An 8781-nucleotide genomic window follows, 5' to 3' on the forward strand; every position below is an offset into this window, starting at 1 on the left:
GCTGTGAATGATGCCATCTCTTTTCAGGGCTCGTCCCTGAGGGAGTTGTGAAGCTTTATATGATTGTGCAACCTTATGTAAAACAGATAGCGAGTGAGAGCCTGCTGTACAGCACAGGGAGCTCAATGTGGTGCCCTGCGGTGACCTAGAGGGGTGCGGTGCCAGAGCGGAGGGTCAGGGCAGGGGGGATATATGCACACACATAGGTTATTTGTTTAATACACAGCAGAACTAGCACAACATTGTTAAGCAACTGTACCCCACCTTAAAAAAAAAATCCAGATTGAATACTCACCTCTCTCATATCTTAATCATTATGTTAAAGCAAAAATAAACAGAAACAAATACAAAAATCCTGGTTTCCTTATCATATGTAAAGGCATTAATACAGTGTCATTAGATAAAAAGTTAAAGGAACAAACTAAAGGCTATCTTTTTTTCCTTAAACATACAGTGGGTAGATGGTAAAGAATCCATCTGCAATGAAGGAGACTAGGGTTCAGTCCCTGGTTAGAAAGATCTCCTGAAGAAGGAAATCCAGTATTTTTGCCTGGAGAATTACATGGACAGAAGAACCTCATGGGCTATAGTCCATGGGCTCAGCAAAAGTCAGACACTACTGAGTGACTAAGCACCTCAGCACCTTAAATGTAAATGATGGCCAGAGAATCCAATTTTACATAACACAAATAAGCTTATTTTTAATAGGCATGACTATCTTTAATAGGTTTTTAACAAAGTACATTGAATGTGGAAGGGGTTTGGACAATAATTAAGAGGTACTGATATATAAAATATACTGAGAAAAAAATCCATTATTTGAAGTTATAAAAGAAAATAGGTGGGTCATGGAGAAAGCAAGGGAATTTCCAAAAAAACATCTGCTTCTGCTTCACTGGCTGTGCTACAGTCTTTGACTGTGTGGATCACAAAAATCTGTGGAAAAATCTTAGAACTGATGGCGTTTTGCCAAAAGTTTTCACTTCCTTCTCAGGTTCAAAGGATTTGTTAACAAAGTAACCCACTCGTTATATACAAATATATAATGCAGATATTTATTAGACAATTATCTAGCTTACTTTCAAGATACTAACATTAATAGAGAAGAGGATATATCACCAAATTGGGTTTTGACCAACCTCCCAGTCTTAAACAGTGCTGGCAAGTCCCATGTCATGGACATCTGGAGTCCCAGCTGGGAAAAGGTCCCAGGCAGTGCCTCCGCTCTGCTCTGTGAGTGAAACTTCAAAGACTGTCCCGATTTCGATTTATAATCCCAGGACAGACTCAAACGGATACATTCATCAATCTGGGACCAAACTGCAAGCCTGGTTTCAAGATAATACTGTTGGCTTTGCCATGGAAAACTTGGTTCGATGCACGATACTGGATGCTTGGGGCTGGTGCACTGGGACGACCCAGAGGGATGGTATGGGGAGGGAGGAGGGAGGAGGGTTCAGGATGGGGAACACATGTATACCTGTGGCGGATTCATTTCGATATTTGGCAAAAGTAATACAATATTGTAAAGTTTTAAAATAAAATAAAATTAAAAAAATAAATAAAATAAAAATAAAAATTAAAAAAAAAAAGAAAACTTGGAATGTGGCGAAGCCTGGGGCTTGGTTAGCCAGGCCCCCTCCAGGGGCTTAACTATCTCAGGATTCCTCCCCCATCTTATCTATGGGGCTGCAAGTCTTGCACTCATAGCGGTCACTCCCAGTCAGGGCAGTGCCCAGGTAGGTTAGAAGCAAGGTCACAGGCCTGCTCTGCTTTGTCTCTGAAGCCTAAACAAGATTATTTACTTTCTTTAACAGATGGGAGTAGCAGATCACTTTACCTGTCTCCTGAGAAAATTGCATATGAGTCAAGAAGCAACAGTTAGAACCAGACATAGAACAAATGACTGGTTAAAAATTGGGAAAGGGGTATGACAAGGCTGTATATTGTCATCCTGTTTTTTTAACTAATATGCAGAATACACCATAAGAAATGCTGGGCTGGATGTATCACAAGCTGGAATCAAAATTGCCAGGAGAAATATCAACAACCTTAGATGTGCAGATGATACCACTCTGATGGCAGAAAGTGAAGAGGAACTAAAGAGCTTCTTGATGAAGGTAAAAGAGGAGAGTGAGAAAGCTGGCTTACAACTCAACATTCAAAACACTAAGATCATGGCATCTGGTCCCAACGTTTCATGGCATATTTTGTTGTTCATTCACTAAGTCATGACTAACTCTTTGCAGCCCCATAGTCTGCAGCACACCAGGCTCCCCTGTCCTTCATCATCTCCCAGAGTTTTCTCAAACTCATGTCTATTGAGTCGGCAATGCCACCCAGCCATCTCATTCTCTGTTGTACCCTTTTCCTCCTACTTTCAGTCGTTCCCAAATTCAAGGTCTTTCCCAAACATCTGGCTCTTTGGATCAGGTAACCAACATATTGGAGCTTCAGCTTCAGCATCAATCTTTTCAATGAATATTCAGGGTTGATTTCTTTTAGGATTGACTGGTTTGATCTTCTTGCTGTTCAAGGAACTCTCAAGAGTCTTCTCCAGCACCACAGGTCAAAAACATTGATTCTTTGGACTCAGCCTTCTTTATGGTACAATTCTTACCTCTGTACATGACAACTGGAAAAGCCATATTTTGATGACTACTACTAAAATTCTGTTTAGAATAAAGTTCCAGTACATGTCGCAGATACACAGGGAGCCAATATCAATCATTGCAAATATAATCAATTCTAAACATTACCTTGTGTTTGTTTCTTATCTTCCATATCAGTTCAGTTCAGTACAGTTGCTCAGTCATGTCCGACCCTTTGCAACCCCATGAATCGCAGCATGCCAGGCATCCCTGTCCATCACCAACTCCCGGAGTTCACTCAGACTCATGTCCATTGAGTCAGTGATGCCATCCAGCCATCTCATTCTCTGTCGTCCCCTTCGCCTCCTGCCCCCAACCCCTCCCAGCATCAGAGTCTTTTCCAATGAGTCAACTCTTCACATGAGGTGGCCAAAGTACTGGAGTTTCAGCTTTAGCATCATTCCTTCCAAAGAAATCCCAGGGCTGATCTCCTTCAGAATGGACTGGTTGGATCTCCTTGCAGTCCAAGGGACTCTCAAGAGTCTTTTTCAACACCACAGTTCAAAAGCATCAATTCTTCAGTGCTCAGCTTTCTTCACAGCCCAACTCTCACATCCATACATGACCACAGGAAAAACCATAGCTTTGATTAGACGGACCTTTGTTGGCAAAGTAATGTCTCTGCTTTTCAATATGCTATCTAGGTTGGTCATAACTTTCCTTCCAAGGAGTAAGCGTCTTTTAATTTCATGGCTGCAGTCACCATCTGCAGTGATTTTGGAGTCCCAAAAAATAAAGTCAGCCACTGTTTCCACTGTCCCCATCTATTTCCCATGAATTGATGGGACCGGATGCCATGATCTTCGTTTTCTGAATGTTGAGTTTTAAGCCAACTTTTTCAGTCTCCACTTTCACTTTGATCAAGAGGTTTTTTAGTTTCTCTTCACTTTCTGCCATAAGGGTGGTGTCATCTGCATATCTGAGGTTAGTGATATTTCTCCCGGCAATCTTGATTCCAGCTTGTGCTTCTTCCAGCCCAGCGTTTCTCATGATGTACTCTGCATATAAGTTAAATAAACAGGGTGACAATATACAGCCTTGACGAACTCCTTTTCCTATTTGGAACCAGTCTGTTGTTCCATGTCCAGTTCTAACTGTTGCTTCCTGACCTGCATACAGGTTTCTCAAGAGGCAGGTCAGGTGGTCTGGTATTCCCATCTCTTTCAGAATTTTCCACATTTTATTGTGATGCACACAGTCAAAGGCTTTGGCATAGTCAATAAAGCACAAATAGATGTTTTTCTGGAACTCTCTTGCTTTTTCCAAGATCCAGCGGATGTTGGCAATTTGGTCTCTGGTTCCTCTGCCTTTTCTAAAACCAGCTTGGACATCTGGAAGTTCACGGTTCACGTATTGCTGAAGCCTGGCTTGGAGAATTTTGAGCATTACTTTACTAGCGTGTGAGATGAGTGCAATTGTGCGGTAGTTTGAGCATTCTTTAGCATTGCCTTTCTTTGGGATTGGAATGAAAACTGACCTTTTCCAGTCCTGTGGCCACTGTTGAGTTTTCCAAATTTGCTGGCATATTGAGTGCAGCACTTTCACAGCATCATCTTTCAGGATTTGAAAGAGCTCAACTGGAATTCCATCACCTCCACTAGCTTTGTTCGTAGTGATGCTTTCTAAGGCCCACTTGACTTCACATTCCAGGATGTCTGGCTCTAGGTCAGTAATCACACCATCATGATTATCTGGGTCGTGAAGATCTTTTTTGTACGGTTCTGTATATTCTTGCCACTTCTTCTTAATATCTTCTGCTTCTGAATGATAACTTTTTCTTTCATTTAAAAAATAGCAATTGCTTCCATGTCCATCAGCAGATGAATGGATAAGAAAGCTGTGGTACATATACACAATGGAGTATTACTCAATATTACTCAGTATTACTCTTTTTAATGTATTAAAAAGAATACATTTGAGTAAGTTTTAATGAGGTGGATGAAACTGGAGCCTATTATACAGAATGAAGTAAGCCAGAAAGAAAAACACCAATACAGTATCAGATCAGATCAGATCAGTCGCTCAGTCGTAGAAAGATTGTAACAATAACCCTGTATACGAGACAGCAAAAGAGACACTGACGTATAGAACAGTCTTTTGGACTCTGTGGGAGAAGGAGAGGGTGGGATGATTTGGGAGAATGGCATTGAAACATGTATAATATCATATACGAAACGAGTCGCCAGTCTAGGTTTGATGCACGATACTGGATGCTTGGGGTTGGTGCACTGGGCCAACCCAGAGGGATGGTACTGGGAGGAAGGAGGGAGGAGGGTTCAGGATGGGGAACATGTGTATACCTGTGGCGGATTCATGTTGATATATGGCAAAACCAATACAATATTGTAAAGTTTAAAAATCAAATAAAATAAATTTAAAAAAATTTTTAAAGATAGCAATTGGGCTTTTTCTTTTTTAAAAAAACATTAACTGAGGTAATGGCTCACTGGTAAAGAATCAGCCTAATAATGCAAATGACGCGGGTTTAATCCCTCGATAGGGAAGATCCCCTGGAGAAGGAAGTGGTAACCCACTCCAGTATTCTTGCCTGGGAAATGCCATGGACAGAGGAGCCTGGTGGGCTACAGTAGAGTCAGACACAACTTTGTGACTGAAAACAACGACAGCAAAAGGCTAATGCTAGGAACACCTCAAGAAGTGGAGTTGTCTTTTCCAGTGACCTTTAAAGAAGACCAGATTCTTCATCCCCCAACTTCTAATCATGAGTTTCTGTACATCTGTGAAGAGCACTGTATCTGTTCTCTGCAATATTGGCAAGATAGAACATCCACAGGATGATGACCAGTCTCTGAAGTGTAATAGCAATCTAGTGCACATGATTCTAAGATTACTTAGTGATATTATTGGGGCAGAATCATAAGGAATAGACTATTCATGAAGTTCTGTCAATCCGTGTGATCCCTGTCTCTGTTACTCATTCAACTGAGTCTGGAGGCATGAAACAGAGACGTATTTTTTCACACTGAATACACATGTGTGCTAAGTTGCTTCAGTTGTGCCTGACTCTTAACGACCCCATGGACTAAAGCCCACCAGGCTTGACTGTCCATGGGACTCTCCAGGCAAGAATACTAGCATGGGTTGCCATGCCCTCCTCCAGGGAATCTTCCCCATTAAGGGATCAAGCCCACATCTCATTTCTCCTGCACTGGCAGGTAGGTTCTGTACCATCTGGAAGGCACAGTAAATGTACTAGAATACAGTGAAATAAAGGGAGGGGTTCTTGCTAGTGTATTTGGTAAATTTACAATGACTCCTTTGCTTAATAATACAAGGGGTCCTCATTCATTTATTCAATAAGTGTTTTTGAATGGCATTCTGAAGCCCAGCAATATAAATATCAAAATAGATAATGGGTGAACAAGAAAGGAAAGGAACTTGCATCTATCAAGGTTTTAATTACAACATATGGTTTTATGTTTATTCTTATTTATTTATGAATTTATTTTGTATATGAAAGTATTTATTCACTGCCTCTACAATTTTACATGCTATGATGACACAGTTACAGAGTGATGCTGCTGCTACTGCTGCTAAGTCGCTTCAGTCGTGTCCGACTCCGTGCGACCCCACAGACAGCAGCCCACCAGGCTCCACCGTCCCCGGGATTCTCCAGGCAAGAACACTGGAGTGGGTTGCCATTTCCTTCTCCAATGCATGAAAGTGAAAAGTGAAAGTGAAGTCGCTCAGTCGTGTCTGACTCAGCAACCCCATGGACTGCAGCCCACCAGGCTCCTCCATCCATGAAATTTTCCAGGCAAGAGTACTGGAGTGGGGTGCCATTGCCTTACAAGTACATAAAAAGTGTTCAAAAAAACTATTTGACTCACTAATATTTTCTTATTGCTGAGCAACTTTATTAAACATATTGTTTAAAAAATGTACTGGAATCATAGGATGGTAAGTTGAATTGACATAGGTGGAGGGATAGCTTGGTGAATGCTATCTCACAGGAGGCTTACCCAAGGAAAGAGGTATAAAAAAGACCCTGTCTTCAAAACAGCATATTGCTCCCCTTTCTTAGTCTGGAGACAAATTAAGATGACCAATGACTACTTTCAACACTCAATTTAGGCACAAAGGTGACTAATGGGTAATATCCAGAAGACTGTAATGATGAGACTACAAGAATCTATCAGCACCTGAACTTCAGCTCTCAGAATCTTTACATATGTAGTTTTGGTTAAAAACACTGTATCACTCAGAACACAGTTTAGTACTGATTACTTTTTTAATGGCAACTTTCACATCCTTATTCCTTAAGCTATAGATCAGTGGGTTTAACATGGGGATGACAACTGTGTAGAAGGCAGAGGTTATTTTGTCTGTGTCCATGGAGTAACTTGAGCTGGGTCTGAAATGCATGAACAGGAGTGTGCCATGAAATATAGCCACAGTCGTTAAATGGAAGGCACATGTAGAGAAAGCTTTGCGTCTCCCCTCGGAGGAGTTCATCCTAAGGATGGTTGCTTTGATGTAGCTGTAGGAGAGGAGGACAGTGATAATGCTGGTCTCCACAACACAACTACTGGATATGAGCAGCATTATCTCATTGATGGATGCATCTGAGGAGGAGAGGGCTAGCAAGGCCAGGAAGTCACAGAAAAAGTGATTGATGACATTAGAACTGCAAAATGATAATCAAAATGTACAACAGGTGTGGATTGCTGAATCTACCAAACCTTCCACCCAGACAACAGATGTTAGCTGGGTACAGAGTCTTCTGGACATGGAAACTGTATAAAGAAGTGGATTGCAAATGGCTACATAATGGTCATAAGCCATGACAGCCAACATGAGACTTTCCATATCTGCAAAGGTCCCCCAGAAATACATCTGCATAGCACACAAGTCAAATGGAATCCTCTTATGCTTAGATAGGAACTCAGCCAGCATCTTGGGAGAGACAGCAGAGGAGTAGCAGACATCACAGGAGGAAAGATTGCTCAGGAAATGATACATGGGTGTGTGCAGTCTTGGGTCCACCTTGATCAGCAGGATCATCCTGACACTGGCAACCACAGTTACACCATAAACCAGTAGGAAGAGCACGAAGAGCCCCTGCTGCACATGCCTTCTGTCTGAAAGTCCTAGGAATGTGAAGTTAGTAGCCACACTGCAGTTCTCAGCAGTCATCACTCAGATCTGTTGGGAAATTCCTGGTTGTGAAAGAAGAAATGGAAATGGAGGGTAAATATGTCAACTTACTATCATTATAGTTAAACCCCTGGTCCTTTTGTAGATGTAAGTAATCAAGAAAAGAGACAGACCTTCCTAGGACTGCATGAGGCCAACAGACTCAGAAATATTCTCCAATTTTGTTTAAATGAAAAAAAAATTGACAACAATACATTTGCAAAGCACTATATAGTTTTGCAGTGCCCTTTCATCCAAACTAAATCAGACTGTTTCCAATCCAACTTGTGTAGTATTTATGACCATGTTTGTGGTTTTCCTGATGGCTGAGATGGTAAAGAATTTGCCTGCAATGCAGGATACCTGGGTTTGATCCCTGGGTCGGGAAGATACCCTGGAGAAAGGAATGGCTATCCACTCCAATATTCTTGCCTGGAGAACTCTATGAACAGAGGATCCTGGTGGGCTCTACAGTCCATGGGGTCACAGAGTCAGGCACAACTGAGTGAGTAACACCTAGCTACTTCTGTCTGATACTAACAAAATGATGTGCTCTGAGTGAAGCAAGGATCTGATAATTGGATGGTTCACATAACTTGTCTTTTGACAAGATTGCTGGGTTTTTTGGTTTGTTTTGTTTTTCAGTGATGTAGAAATGTTGTTATACCCTGTGTTAGAGAAGAGTAGTAAGAAGCACAAGTGATGAATATATTTCTTTCTTATTCCCCCTGTGGAGAGGGCAGAACTATAGCCAGTTCTGAATATAAGAAGTCCTCACTTCCCCATTAACCTCTCAAGTCCCTCCAACCTCATTATAGGACAGATAGATGGTTCATGATTCAGGACCCGCTGGGACAGAGAGGGTGGTGATTTTTGGATAAGAGGATGGAAGGGGCTCTATGAACTAAATTCTGAGATGCACATAGAGTAACATGCCAGCACTGACCATTCTTCTGCTTGGAAGTTGCAGTTA

The 8781-nt window shown here is 41.6% G+C and overlaps 1 pseudogene; it reads right to left on the reverse strand.

Moving 5' to 3' along the window:
* Window positions 1-6869: 6869 nt before the first annotated feature.
* LOC133237867 (olfactory receptor 5J3-like) lies at window positions 6870-7808 on the reverse strand (annotated as a pseudogene).
* Window positions 7809-8781: the final 973 nt, after the last annotated feature.

This window comes from Bos javanicus, chromosome 24 (genome assembly GCF_032452875.1).
Source record: "Bos javanicus breed banteng chromosome 24, ARS-OSU_banteng_1.0, whole genome shotgun sequence".
NCBI classification, from domain to species: Eukaryota; Metazoa; Chordata; class Mammalia; order Artiodactyla; family Bovidae; genus Bos; species Bos javanicus.